Source organism: Schistocerca americana, chromosome 4 (assembly GCF_021461395.2).
Source record: "Schistocerca americana isolate TAMUIC-IGC-003095 chromosome 4, iqSchAmer2.1, whole genome shotgun sequence".
Classification (NCBI taxonomy): domain Eukaryota; kingdom Metazoa; phylum Arthropoda; class Insecta; order Orthoptera; family Acrididae; genus Schistocerca; species Schistocerca americana.
In genome coordinates, this window is record NC_060122.1 from 619,272,241 (window position 1) to 619,286,335 (window position 14,095).

The following is a 14,095-nucleotide window of genomic DNA, read 5'->3' on the forward strand; positions in this document are numbered from 1 at the left end:
GGCGTGAACGTGGATTTAATCACCGAGAACAGTGGTGCCGGCTAGACGCGCTGGAATTGTATTCAGATCCCCGTCCGACCATTCAAATTTGCATTTTCTGTGAAGAAAATTCCGGGATGGTTCGTTTGCAAAGGACCCGTTCGATTGCCTTCTGCATCCACCAGTTCGCGGTCTCTAATGATGTCATCGTCGAATACACACTATTCTCCTTTCGCCCCTCTCTTGAATTTTGTCTATCGTTGGCGGTGTTGCTCTTAGCGACGCCTCTGCCGCTAACTAACCTTTTGTCATGTGAGAACAGCTGTAAATATTGGTCAACAGAAACGAAAGGGGCCGGCCGCCAAATGAAATCTGTTGTGTCGCTTGTTGCTGAGACTTTGACCTCTCTTAGACTTTTCAGTCGTGTCTGCCAGGCAGCGGCGCTTCTGAGCTGTAGGAAGCGACGCCCAATTGAAGGCTGACGTCATGCTAGGCACTTGTTCCACGGAATGCGACAAGCGCACGCTACGCCAAGAATCACACGCGCACATCTTCCTCTGCCTCACGTTACTCGACAAATTGTAGAGGCTCCGTGTAACGGTGCAGTTCTTTGCGAAAACTGTGATTTATTACATCCGCATGTTTTGCATTCTACCGTATTTTTGGATGGTGATAGTTTCCTCTTGGCTAAGAGATTCCGAGCGCGAAGGTGCTATTGGGATCTCTCGAAGGGGATGTCGTCAGAAGAAAAAGCATGTTCTTCTCTTAATTTTCTTTCTTTTTTTTTCCTTTTGTGTGTGGATTTTTTTTTTCTTTTTACAGCCCGGTACAGAGTTATAATGGGACGAGGAAGCATGACACACCAATATACAGTGCATACTTCGAGCTTAACCTCGCCCACGAAGGATGTCTTTATCATCTTTGAGGCTCTGTCTTGCTCAGTGGCGCAGCTAAAGGGGCGGGAGGGATGCGGTCCGCACCGGGTACCAGCTCCGTGAGATTGGTGAATCTTGTTAGGTTCTCTGGCACAAGTTGTAAAAATATTTTTTTTTTCGCCATTTCATCCCTGACACTTACGGAATTGGACGGGCAACTGGAGAGCTTATTGACTTGGGCCTGGTCCTTTTGCACACATACGAAATTGAATACTGACAGGTTTCAGATAGATTATATAATGGTAAGACAGAGATTTAGGAACCAGGTTTTAAATTGTAAGACATTTCCAAGGGCAGATGTGGACTCTGACCACAATCTATTGGTTATGAACTGTAGATTAAAACTGAAGAAACTGCAAAAAGGTGGGAATTTGAGGAGATGGGACCTGGATAAACTGAAAGAACCAGAGGTTGTACAGAGTTTGAAGGAGAGCATAAGGGAACAATTGGCAGGAATGGGGGAAAGAAATACAGTAGAAGATGAATGGGTAGCTTTGAGGGATGAAGTAGTGAAGGTAGCAGACGATAAAGTAGGTAAAAAGACGACGGCTGCTAGAAATCCTTGGGTAACAGAAGAGATAATGAATTTAATTGATGAAAGGAGAAAATACAAAAATGCAGTAAATGAAGCAGGCAAAAAAGAATACAAACGTCACAAAAATGAGATCACAGGAAGTGCAAAATGGCTAAGCAGGGATGGCCAGAGGACAAATGTAAGGATATAGAGGCTTATCTCACCAGCGGTAAGATAGATACTGCCTACAGGAAAATTAAAGACACCTTTGGAGAAAAGAGAACCACTTGTATGAATATCAAGAGCTCAGATGGAAACCAAGTTCTAAGCAAAGAAGGGAAAGCAGAAAGGTGGAAGGAGTATATAGAGGGTCTATACAAGGGCGATGTACTTGAGGACAATATTATGGATATGGAAGAGGATGTAGATGAAGATAAAATGGGAGATATGATACTGTGTGAAGAGTTTGGCAGAGCACTGAAAGACCTGAGACGAAACAAGGCCCCGGGAGTAGACAGCATTCCATTAGAACTACTGACAGCCTTGGGAGAGCCAGTCCTGACAACTCTATCATCTGGTGAGCAAGATATATGAGACAGGCGAAATACCCTCAGACTTCAAGAAGAATATAGTAATTCCAATCCCAAAGAAAGCAGGTGTTGACAGATGCGAAAACTACCGAACTATGAGTTTAATAAGTCACGGCTGCAAAATACTAACGCGAATTCTTTACAAACGAATGGAAAAACTAGTAGCAGCCGACCTCGGGGAAGATCAGTTTGGATTCCGTAGTAATATTGGAACACGTGATGCATTACTGACCCTACGACTTATCTTAGAAGCTAGATTAAGGAAAGGCAAACCTACTTTTCTAGCATTTGTAGACTTAGAGAAAGCTTTTGATAATGTTGACTGGAATACTCTCTTTCAAATTCTGAAGGTAGCAGGGGTAAAATACAGGGAGCGAAAGGCTATTTACAATTTGTACAGAAAGCAGATGGCAGTTATAAGAGTCGAGGGACATGAAAGGGAAGCAGTGGTTGGGAGGGGAGTGAGACACGGTTGTAGCCTCTCCCCTATGTTATTCAATCTGTATATTGAGCAAGCAGTAAAGGAAACAAAAGAAAAATTCGGAGTAGGTATTAAAGTCCATGGAGAAGAAATAAAAACGTTGAGGTTCGCCGATGACAGTGTAACTCTGTCAGAGACAACAAAGGACTTGGAAGAGCAGTTGAACGAAATGGATAGTGTCTTGAAAGGAGGATTTAAGGTGAACATCAGCAAAAGCAAAACGAGGGTCATGGAATGTAGTCGAATTAATTCGGGTGATGCTGAGGGAATTAGATTAGGAAATGAGACACTTAAAGTAGTAAAGGAGTTTTGCTATTTGGGGAGCAAAATGAACTGATGATGGTCGGAGTAGAGAGGATATAAAATGTAGACTGGCAATGGCAAGGAAAGCATTTCTGAAGAAGAGAAATTTGTTAACATCGGGTATAGATTTAAGTGTCAGGAAGTCGTTTCTGAAAGTATTTGTATGGAGTGTAGCCATGTATGGAAGTGAAACATGCACGATAAATAGTTTAGACAAGAAGAGAATAGAAGCTTTTGAAATGTGGTGCTACAGAAGAATGCTGAAGATTAGATGGGTAGATCACATAACTAATGAGGATGTATTGAATAGAATTGGGGAGAAGAGGAGTTTGTGGTACAACTTGACTAGAAGAAGGGATCGGTTGGTAGGACATGTTCTGAGGCATCAAGGGATGATAAATTTAACATTGGAGGGCAGCGTGGAGGGTAAAAATCGTAGAGGGAGACCAAGAGATGAATACACTAAGCAGATTCAGAAGGGTGTAGGCTGCAGTAGTTACTGGGAGATGAAGAAGCTTGCACAGGATAGAGTAGCATGGAGAGCTGCATCAAACCAGTCTCAGGACTGAAGACAAGAACAACAACAACGAAATTGTAGCGCTAAAATAGCGTGTAAACAAAAGTTATTCTCACACCGTACGTGAGACAGTGATGTGAATTATCTTACACTGTCCAGTCACATTAATGTGACAACCTACAGGGATGTGGAGCCACGCTGACTGCAGTGGCGCGGCCAGCTGCAATAGGTTTCTCGTTTGAGGATCCATGCCGCTAACAGCCCGATAGAGATGGTCCCACAGAGACTTGATTGGGTTTAATGGCTCAAATGGCTCTGAGGTCATCAGTCCACTAAAACTTTGAACTACTTAAACCTAACTAACCTTAGGACATCACACACATCCATGCCCGAGGCAGGATTCGAACCTGCGACCGTAGCGGTCACGCGGCTCCAGACTGTAGCGCCATTTGAACCATTTTTGAACAATCATAGCTCCGTAGATAACCGCAAACTTTTTTCCATGAAGGCAGTGGCCATTACTTTGAAATAATAAACAATTTTATTAATTGTGGTCATACTGGCTGCGTTTCGGAACCGTGACTGTGTGAAATAATTGTTTATTTGTATTTTCTGCTACCAGTTACTCTTATTTCTTCTGTGTTTAATTCAACATATTGCAACTCGTTTGGAGCCTGTTCTGCCCGTTTTCATGCGTTTATGCATACAGAAAATTGTTACTTAATAATAAATTGCCCTGTTTTGACATAAACGTTTTGTTCGCTTTGCGCTGCTGGAGTGGTAGCCGATTTTTTTTTTCGAGGGTGGGGGTGGGGTGGGAGTGGGGGACAGTTGTTGATCAGAAATTGATGTACAGTGATGCCTTCTTCTAGTGTGGATCTGTGTCTCATTATTTATTGTGACTGATGCCACAGCCTTTGCGGGATGCAGATAGTTTTGCATTAGTTATGGTGCGATAATCGTATGATACATTTTTTATACGGCAGTTGTTCACTCACGATTCTGGCATCCCAAAGCGTCGTTTGCATTATTGGTACACTGGCAGAGCTGTTGTGTAACATTACACAAGTGCACCCTTTGTTTGGGCACTGTTTCTTGACGTAATTCATTGAACATATTTTCTCTCTATACACGTAAACAATATACACTTAATACAATATGGAGGCCTTGCAGTATGTGGATGTGTACCGACTATAGAATTTGTAGCGATATTCGCGATAATGAGAGTCTTGAGGTCGTTTGTTTCACATTGGCACATCTTAAATCTGTTGCGTTAGAACTGGCTGAAGAATTTTGAGTTTTTGAATTCGGTTAACTCATTAAGAATATTATCTCCCTTTTTTGTATTGAAAAAGAAAATTTTCAATTCGTCTATGATATCCATTCTTTTACTTTTTTCTTTTTTGTGCAAAATTTCAAAGTTGTGTTCAATTTTTAAAGGGTGATCTTAGTCTTTAACGTGTGTTTCTATTGCAGATTGTTACCTTTATCTAGCAGTCGGTAGCAGTCTATACTTTCTTTAAATCGAGTTCTGGAATTTCTGCCTGTTTGGCCTATGTAATATTTGTTGCATTGGCTGCAGGTAGTTTTGTAAATGCCAGAAGCATCAAGATCTGTATCTGGCGATTTTATTGAAGTTGTTGCTGGTGCCGAAGCCGACTTTTACATCTGTGTTTTTGAATAGCCTGCTAATTTGTGAGATATTATACCAAGATATGGAAATTTTACCTATTTAACTGCTGGGGTGCTGTCAGTTTTGAGTGTAGTTTGATGTTGTTTTTCAGTTTTTTTTATCTGTTGTGACATTTTATTAAAGAGTAAAGGATCGCGTGCATTGTTTATTGCGGTTCATTTTATGGTTTCTATTTATTTTTAGAGGTTTGTATGATGAACTGGGAATTCGTGGGCTCTGTATAGTTGTGCCTGTACCAGTAGGTTTTCTGTAAAAACTGAAGCCAAATTTTGATTTGGTTTTGATATTTGCATATCAAGAAAAAGCATGGTGGTGTTCCCTTAAGGCTCAAGAAAGGGATCCCATTAATGAAGGACCAGAGTGGGGGAACGATGCTTTACAATAGCAGATGAGAGCAAATTCAAAGCCTTTGGGACAGACAGAAGAACTATGATACAGCGAAATCCAAATGCGCTACAGGCTAAAGATTTGCAACCTATTGTAAAACTTGTCTGGGGAAAGTTTTTTGGTAAGAAGGTGCATTGGTCATCAGATGCGACGGAATTTATTTATGACCGACAGCAAGCAATATCTCAGCATCCAAAAGTATTTACAGAGAATCGTGAAGAAATTGTGAATTAGATTTACTCCCAAAATGTTCCTCTTCATAGTTTGCTAAAGAATGGTCTCTTTATAATGGTAAGTAAATTATTTAGACACCATCTCAGTTATCAGAACTTAATCCATACGGTTTTTATCACACGAACTCAGGAGTACTACAGCCAACTCGAAATAAGATATGAAAAAGGAGCTGAAGAAAGAATGGGAACTAATTAGGCCTGAGTGCACCGTAAAAAACAGTAACATGCAAGAAGTTTTGGAAGCGGTTATAATGTCAAAGGGATATACTACGAAGTATTGAGTTCCAGTATTATTCCTGTTTTCAAGAGCAATTACGTTGCGACTCACAGACAGGCCCGTGGACGATATACGCAGATGTCAGCATTTGAGGGAGGAGGTGTAGCTGGGCTCAAAGAGAGCTGTTTAAGTAATCTGCGAATCCCTCGACATTTGAATAGGAGCGATGCACTATTCAACAATGTTGCCAGAAAGGGGTGAACCATGGCCGAACACAGCGTCAAGAAGGAAGCGATCGGCCCAGAGAGCAGATACAACGCGAGGACGGAGCAATCGTTAGAGAGGCTCTCAGAGCCCCGGATTCATCCGACGTGCAACTGGTGCTTCAGTGATCAAAAGGACCGTTAACAGGCGGCTAACAGAAAAGGGACTGAACGCTTTTACAGTGGTGTCAAGCACATTCGACCTGAAGTATTATTGCCTGGAGTAGAATTGTTTTCGATGACGAGATCAGCTTCGAACTGAGTACCGGTGCCAGCAAAGACATGTCTGGAGACGCCTTGGATGGCGATGGGATACAAACCTGACTGTGGCCTGCCATGAGTGATGGTCTGCGGTACCATTTCATTTCATAGCAGAACCCCTTTGGTTGTTATCCGCGGTACCCTTACGTCCACGATATTCTACTCGTTTTGTTGCCCATCATGGCAAGCCATACTGGAATTACATTTCAGCAAGATAATGCCCGTCCGCATACGGCGAGTGTTCCTACCGCTTGTCTTTGTACTAGCCAAAGCCTACCTTCGCCAGCAAAGTGGTCGGATCTCTCTCCAAATGACAACGTTTGGAGTAGGGCACTCCAACCACCTTGGGATTCTGACGATCTAACTCGCCAAATGGACATACTTTGGCACGATATCCCTCGAATGTCATCCAGTGACTATAGCAATCAATGCCAAGCCGAGTAAATGCTTGCATAAGGGCCAGAGGTGGACCAACGCATAACTGACTTGCTCAATTTGTGAAACTCTCCTTCTTGAATACGTCATCCACAATCATTTGTTTGTCTCTATATGTACGTCACATCTATCGATTTTCGTCCCGTTCGGTTAACTTTTGCGTAGTGCCTGGTTATTTTTTTTTTTTTTAATCTCGGACGGTATTATTTAAAAATTGTCTTATTGTATTACTTAAGAAATCATTTTCCATAGCATAAATTTATTAAGAGAATAGTTTTTCGTTTCGCGAATTTCATTTGTTTCTTACATGTAAACTGCGGGCACCCCTTTTACAAGTTTCCAATTCACTCAGGATTTCTTAATGCAACGTGCCTATGGAGTGCATGAAATGATTACTTTTACAAATCAATAGCAGAAGCGCTTCTGAGGTATTAGGTATCGACCCATGCTGAAACTCCCATATTAATAAATGGTGTAGCCTCCAAGAGCGGCAATGCAGGGGCAGACTCTGACATCCAGTCGGTCGTACAGAAGGCGAATGCTGTCCTGGGATACGTTACGCACTGCCTGCTCGACCTGTTCATGTAGTTCTGTAAGAGTTGTTGGTTGACGAGTCGCGCGAGCCACTTCTCCTTCCATCATATACCACACGTGCTCGATTACAGACAAGACCAGCGAAGTAGCTGCACGTCATTAGATTAGATTAGATTTACTTTCATTCCAATTGATCCTTAATGAGGAGGTCCTCCAGGATGTGGAACATGTCAGAAAAACAACAATACATGACAAATATTTACAACTAAAACAAATAAGCTAATGTACCATTCCACAGGTCCCAAGTGGAATGATCGTCATTTTTTAATGAACACTAAGAGTCATTTTACAAATACTAATGCACTGAATTTAAAATAAAAAAGTTTTTTATTTATTTATAAGGTAATACAGCTACTGTAATACTTATTTACAATGAACACATTACTGCACTGAAATGGTGCAGAAGTTAGATTATACTAACACACACACACACACACACACACACACACACACACACACACAAACACACAGACACACACACACAAACACACAAATTTTCAATGAACACATTACTGTACTGAAATTGTGCAGAAGTTATGTTGTACTTATACACAAATCAGTTGGTTTTACTAAGAAGTTCATCAGTGGAGTAGAAGGAGTTGGCCACCAATAAATCCTTTAGGCTTCTCTTAACTGAATTTCATTGGTTGTTAAGCTTTTTATGGCTGCTGGCAAGTTATTGAAAATGTGTGTTCCTGAATAATGCACACCTTTTTGTACAAGACTAAGTGACTTTAAATCCTTGTGAAGATTATTCTTATTTCTAGTACTGATTCCATGAATTGAGCTGTTGGTTTGAAAAAGTGATATATTTTTAATGACAAATTTCATTAAGGAATAAATATATTGGGAAGTAGTAGTTAGTATCCCTAGTTCCCTAAACAGGCTTCTGCAGGATGTTCTTGAGTTCACACCACATATAACTCTCACTGTACGTTTTTGTGCCCGGAAAACTTTAGCTTGGCTTGATGAATTACCCAAAAAAAAAAATCCCATATGACATTATGGAATGAAAGTAAGCATAGTATGCCAGCTTTTTCATTTTTATATCCCCTATGTCTGACAAAATTCGCATTGCAAACAGAGATTTGATAAGACGCTTCAGCAGTTCTGTGGTGTGCTCCTCCCAGTTGAATTTATTATCAAGCTGTAATCCCAAGAATTTAACACTGTCCACTTCTTCTATCTTCTTGTCATCGTATGTTAGACATATACTCTTGGGACACCCCTTACAAGTTCTGAACTGCATGTAGTGTGTTTTTTCAAAGTTTAGTGACAAAGAATTGGCTAGGTACCAGTGATTAATGTCCACAAATATTTTATTGGCTGATCTTTCTAAGACTACACTTGATTTGCTATTTATTGCAATGTTTGTATCATCGGCAAACAAAACAAACTTGGCATCTGGTAATGTTACTGATGAAAGGTCATTGATATACACAAGAAAAAGTAAGGGCCCCAAAATGGAACCTTGTGGGACCCCACATGTAATTAGTTCCCAGTTGCATGATGCCTGATAGCTTGATACATGTCTCTTTCCTAATAACACCCTTTGTTTCCTGCCAGGGATATAAGATTTGAACCATTTTGCAGCATTTCCTGTTATACTATAATATTCTAGTTTACTTAAAAGGATATTGTGATTTACACAGTCAAATGCCTTTGACAGATCACAAAATATACCAGTTGCCTGCAATTTTTTGTCTAATGAATTAAGCACATTTTCACTGTAAGTGTAGATAGCCTTCTCAATATCAGAACCTTTTAGAAATCCAAACTGTGACTTTGACAGTATGTTATTTGAGATAAGATGGTTATAAAGACGACTGTACATTACTTTTTCGAAAATTTTTGAGAATGCTGGCAACAGTGAAATTGGACGGAAATTTGATGCTATTTCTTTATCTCCCTTCTTAAACAGTGGCTTAACTTCAGCATATTTCAGCCATTCAGGAAATATTCCACTAATAAACGACTGGTTACACAGATAGCTTAATATGTTACTTAGCTCAGAATCACATTCTTTAATTAACTTTGTTGATATTTCATCATACCCACTAGATGTTTTTGATTTTAAAGATTTTATGATGGACATTATTTCTGTTGGGGTAGTGAGGGTCAAATTCATCTGCTCTAAGGTAATCCGTAGCAGCATCTACCGAACCTGACAACCCCATCTTTTCAGTAACAGTTATAAAATGTTTGTTACAAAGTTCTGCAACACTATACACATCTGTCACCAATGTATCATTTACTCTTAATGTTATTTGTTCCTCTTCATGTCTGGTTCTACCGTTCTCCTCCTTCACTATATCCCATATTGTCTTTATTTTGTTATCTGATATGACTATCTTTTCCTTGTAATACACTCCTGGAAATGGAAAAAAGAACACATTGACACCGGTGTGTCAGACCCACCATACTTGCTCCGGACACTGCGAGAGGGCTGTAAAAGCAATGATCACACGCACGGCACAGCGGACACACCAGGAACCGCGGTGTTGGCCGTCGAATGGCGCTAGCTGCGCAGCATTTGTGCACCGCCGCCGTCAGTGTCAGCCAGTTTGCCGTGGCATACGGAGCTCCATCGCAGTCTTTAACACTGGTAGCATGCCGCGACACCGTGGACGTGAACCGTATGTGCAGTTGACGGACTTTGAGCGAGGGCGTATAGTGGGCATGCGGGAGGCCGGGTGGACGTACCGCCGAATTGCTCAACACGTGGGGCGTGAGGTCTCCACAGTACATCGATGTTGTCGCCAGTGGTCGGCGGAAGGTGCACGTGCCCGTCGACCTGGGACCGGACCGCAGCGGCGCACGGATGCACGCCAAGACCGTAGGATCCTACGCAGTGCCGTAGGGGACCGCACCGCCACTTCCCAGCAAATTAGGGACACTGTTGCTCCTGGGGTATCGGCGAGGACCATTCGCAACCGTCTCCATGAAGCTGGGCTACGGTCCCGCACACCGTTAGGCCGTCTTCCGCTCACGCCCCAACATCGTGCAGCCCGCCTCCAGTGGTGTCGCGACAGGCGTGAATGGAGGGACGAATGGAGACGTGTCGTCTTCAGCGATGAGAGTCGCTTCTGCCTTGGTGCCAATGATGGTCGTATGCGTCTTTGGCGCCGTGCAGGTGAGCGCCACAATCAGGACTGCAAACGACCGAGGCACACAGGGCCAACACCCGGCATCATGGTGTGGGGAGCGATCTCCTACACTGGCCGTACACCACTGGTGATCGTCGAGGGGACACTGAATAGTGCACGGTACATCCAAACCGTCATCGAACCCATCGTTCTACCATTCCTAGACCGGTAAGGGAACTTGCTGTTCCAACAGGACAATGCACGTCCGCATGTATCCCGTGCCACCCAACGTGCTCTAGAAGGTGTAAGTCAACTACCCTGGCCAGCAAGATCTTCGGATCTGTCCCCCATTGAGCATGTTTGGGACTGGATGAAGCGTCGTCTCACGCGGTCTGCACGTCCAGCACGAACGCTGGTCCAACTGAGGCGCCAGGTGGAAATGGCATGGCAAGCCGTTCCACAGGACTACATCCATCATCTCTACGATCGTCTCCATGGGAGAATAGCAGCCTGCATTGCTGCGAAAGGTGGGTATACACTGTACTAGTGCCGACATTGTGCATGCTCTGTTGCCTGTGTATATGTGCCTGTGGTTCTGTCAGTGTGATCATGTGATGTATCTGACCCCAGGAATGTGTCAATAAAGTTTCCCCTTCCTGGGACAATGAATTCACGGTGTTCTTATTTCAATTTCCAGAAGTGTATATTTGCTTTGACATCCGTATTACAGTCTTTAATATTTTGCAGTATTTCTTATAATGTGCTATAGCATCAACATTGGAAATGTTTCGGATTGACAGATACAGTTTTCTTTTTGTTTTACAAGATACCCCTATTCCTCGAGTAATCCATGGCTTCTTTGTAGACTTTGCTCTTACCTTGGTAAGTTTTGGGGGAAAGCAGTGTTCGAATAAGGTAAGCACTTTATTAGCAAAAATGTTATATTTTTCATTCATGCCATGAGCACTGTAAACATCAGTCCAGTGAATGTCTCTGAGGAATGTCCTAAAATAATCAATTTTTGGCTTACTGATTACCCTCTTGAGCTCAGATTTAACAGATTTTATATCCTGTTCAGTATTAACATTTAACAGAAGGAACTGCATGTCATGGTCTGAGAGGCCATTGACTATTGGTTTTGTAATATGATTTTGTTCATTGGACTTTTCTATAAAGATATTATCGATGGCTGTTTGTGAGCAAGTGGCTATCCTAGTGGGGAACTTTACAGTGGGAATTAAGTTGAATGATAGTGTTACTAACTCAAATAAGTTCTTATTGGGAGAGTCTTTAAGGAAATCTACATTGAAATCACCAGCAACCACTATTTCTTTGTTTTTGGTTGTTAAATGGGCCAGTACAGCTTCAAGGTGGTTGACAAACAGATTAAAGTTACCTGCAGGTGCTCGATATACACTTAATATTATGAAGGATTTTTTGTGAAATTCTAATTCTGTTGCACATGCTTCCATATGCTGTTCTAGGCAAAATTTATGAATGTCTATGTTCTTGTTCTTAAATTTATGACAGTTCCTGAGGAATGTGGCAACTCCTCCTTTCTCCATTTCTGATCTATAAAAGAGAGATGCTAACCTAAACCCTGTAACACTTAAAAGTTCTATACCAGTGGTCACATGATGTTCAGAGAGGTAGATTATGTCAGCTGGGTTCGAACACTCTAATTCATCTATGCAGATAGTTAATACATTAATTTTATTTCTCAGTCCTCGAATATTTTGATGCAATAAAGATAGCTGACATTTCTCATTGACTGAGTTAAAATTGGGTGGAGTTAAAATATCTGCTGACAGTTGAAAATTCATAACCAATGGCTGTTTATGCTGATGTAATAAACTGTAATTACGTTTTTTGATTTCTTCCTCAAACTGAAGGTTTGTCTCAGTTCTAACCTCTCTTAAAATTTGCTTTCTTTCTGTCCTCCCTACCCTAAAAAAGGGTCTTTTCTGAATCCTATAACCACTGGTATTTTACCCCTCATGACAGTGCCTCTCCCCTTTAACTTTCCTGCTATTTCCCCAGCCAATTTACCCTTCTCCTTCCTGTTGAGGTGAAGGCCATGCCTAGTATAATCCCACCTACTGAGAGAATCAACATGAACCACACCAATGTGTGACCCCGCACCCGACATGAGCAGCCGTTCCAGCTCCAAATTAACTCTCTTGACAGATGAGTTCAAATGAGGTCGGTCATGGCGCCCAAGAACAGATACAAACTCAACACTAGTATGCTTCGATGCTGATGCAATCTTCGCCAGGTCACACTCTATACTGTACCCAGGATCTCTGTCAATACTGTTACCTGCCCCACCCACTATAACCACGGTGTCTTCCTTAGTGAAATCTTTGCAAAGTGATCCTAAATCCTCTGTCACCTGCTCCAGACCAGCACTAGGTTTAAAAAAAATTGGTGACCTGGTATTCTGATCCTAGTTCATCCCGCAAAAGTTGGCCAACACCTCTTCCATGGGAACTACCTAACAACAACACTTTCTTTCTCTTTACTGATTTCCCTACATTCTTACTTTTCAATTTGCTGCTGAAAGTTTCTTGTGCCCTGTCTCCATCTGCAACTGCTTGAGGCTCACCAGCTTCTAACTGAAGCAACAGGTCAAATCTATTTTCCACATTCACCATAAAGCTGTCACACGAAGTTCTAGGCCTGTTCCTCCTGTTGCCTGTTGCCACTTCCCGCCTCTCTTTACCCTGCTCCCTCCTTAACCTGTCAAGATCTCCCCTGGCCTTGTCTAACTCAGCCTGAAGGGCGGCAATTTTCCCCTCCTGTTCTAGTATCTTCCTATCTCTACTACAAATCCTACAAAACCACTGATGAGTCTCATTTACTTCCCCTATTCCCACGCATGCAGACCATGTTGAGTTTCACAGGCAATGTGTGGGCGAGCATTATCTGGCTGGAGCAAGAACGAGTCTAACAACATTCTGCACTTTCCGAGCGCTGATTAGCGTTCCCTCCAAAAAACAACAAAGGTGAACGAGAGTTGTAGCTTATCGCATCCCAGCGGTGACGCCAGTGTGTCTTCGAAGAATGCATTCTGTGTGACAGCACTCACCAGGTCTAGGTCTACAAGCAAACGACCATCGCTTGTGTGCAGGCAGAATCTGCTTTCATCACTAAAGACTACAGCGCGCCATTCCTTCTTCCGAGTGATCTCTGACGGCAACAGCCGGTCCGTGCACGGTGACGCTGTGGCGTGACTGGAAGATGGGCAGAGGCATGCTTGCCCCTAGTCCCACTGCTAATAACCTGTCCGCAACAGTCTGTGTTGACATGTCTGAGCTCACAAGCCGTGTTACCCGTGCTGTACTAACTGTACGTCTGGCTCTCCTGCCCTTAAAATACGACGATCCTGGCGAGAATCTGTGCTGCGTGGACGTCCAGAATTCGTCTACAGGTGTGAGAATGTTCACGTGAATACTGATACCAGCGTTGTTGCACAACTGACACAGCACGTCCAACTTGTGTGGCAATTCTCCGAAAGGACCATCCAACCACTGGAAGGTCACAATTTGACCCCTTCCAAGCTCGCTCACTTGACTGTCGGAAGCACGACTGCATCTCCGTGGCATGG

General features: G+C 42.5%; 1 protein-coding gene across 1 annotated transcript in view; it reads left to right on the forward strand.

The window, feature by feature from the left end:
* The window catches only part of LOC124612686 (protein 60A-like), a 162,005-nt gene that overhangs the window by 121,925 nt on the left and 25,985 nt on the right, over window positions 1–14,095 (forward strand). The window lies entirely within an intron of this gene.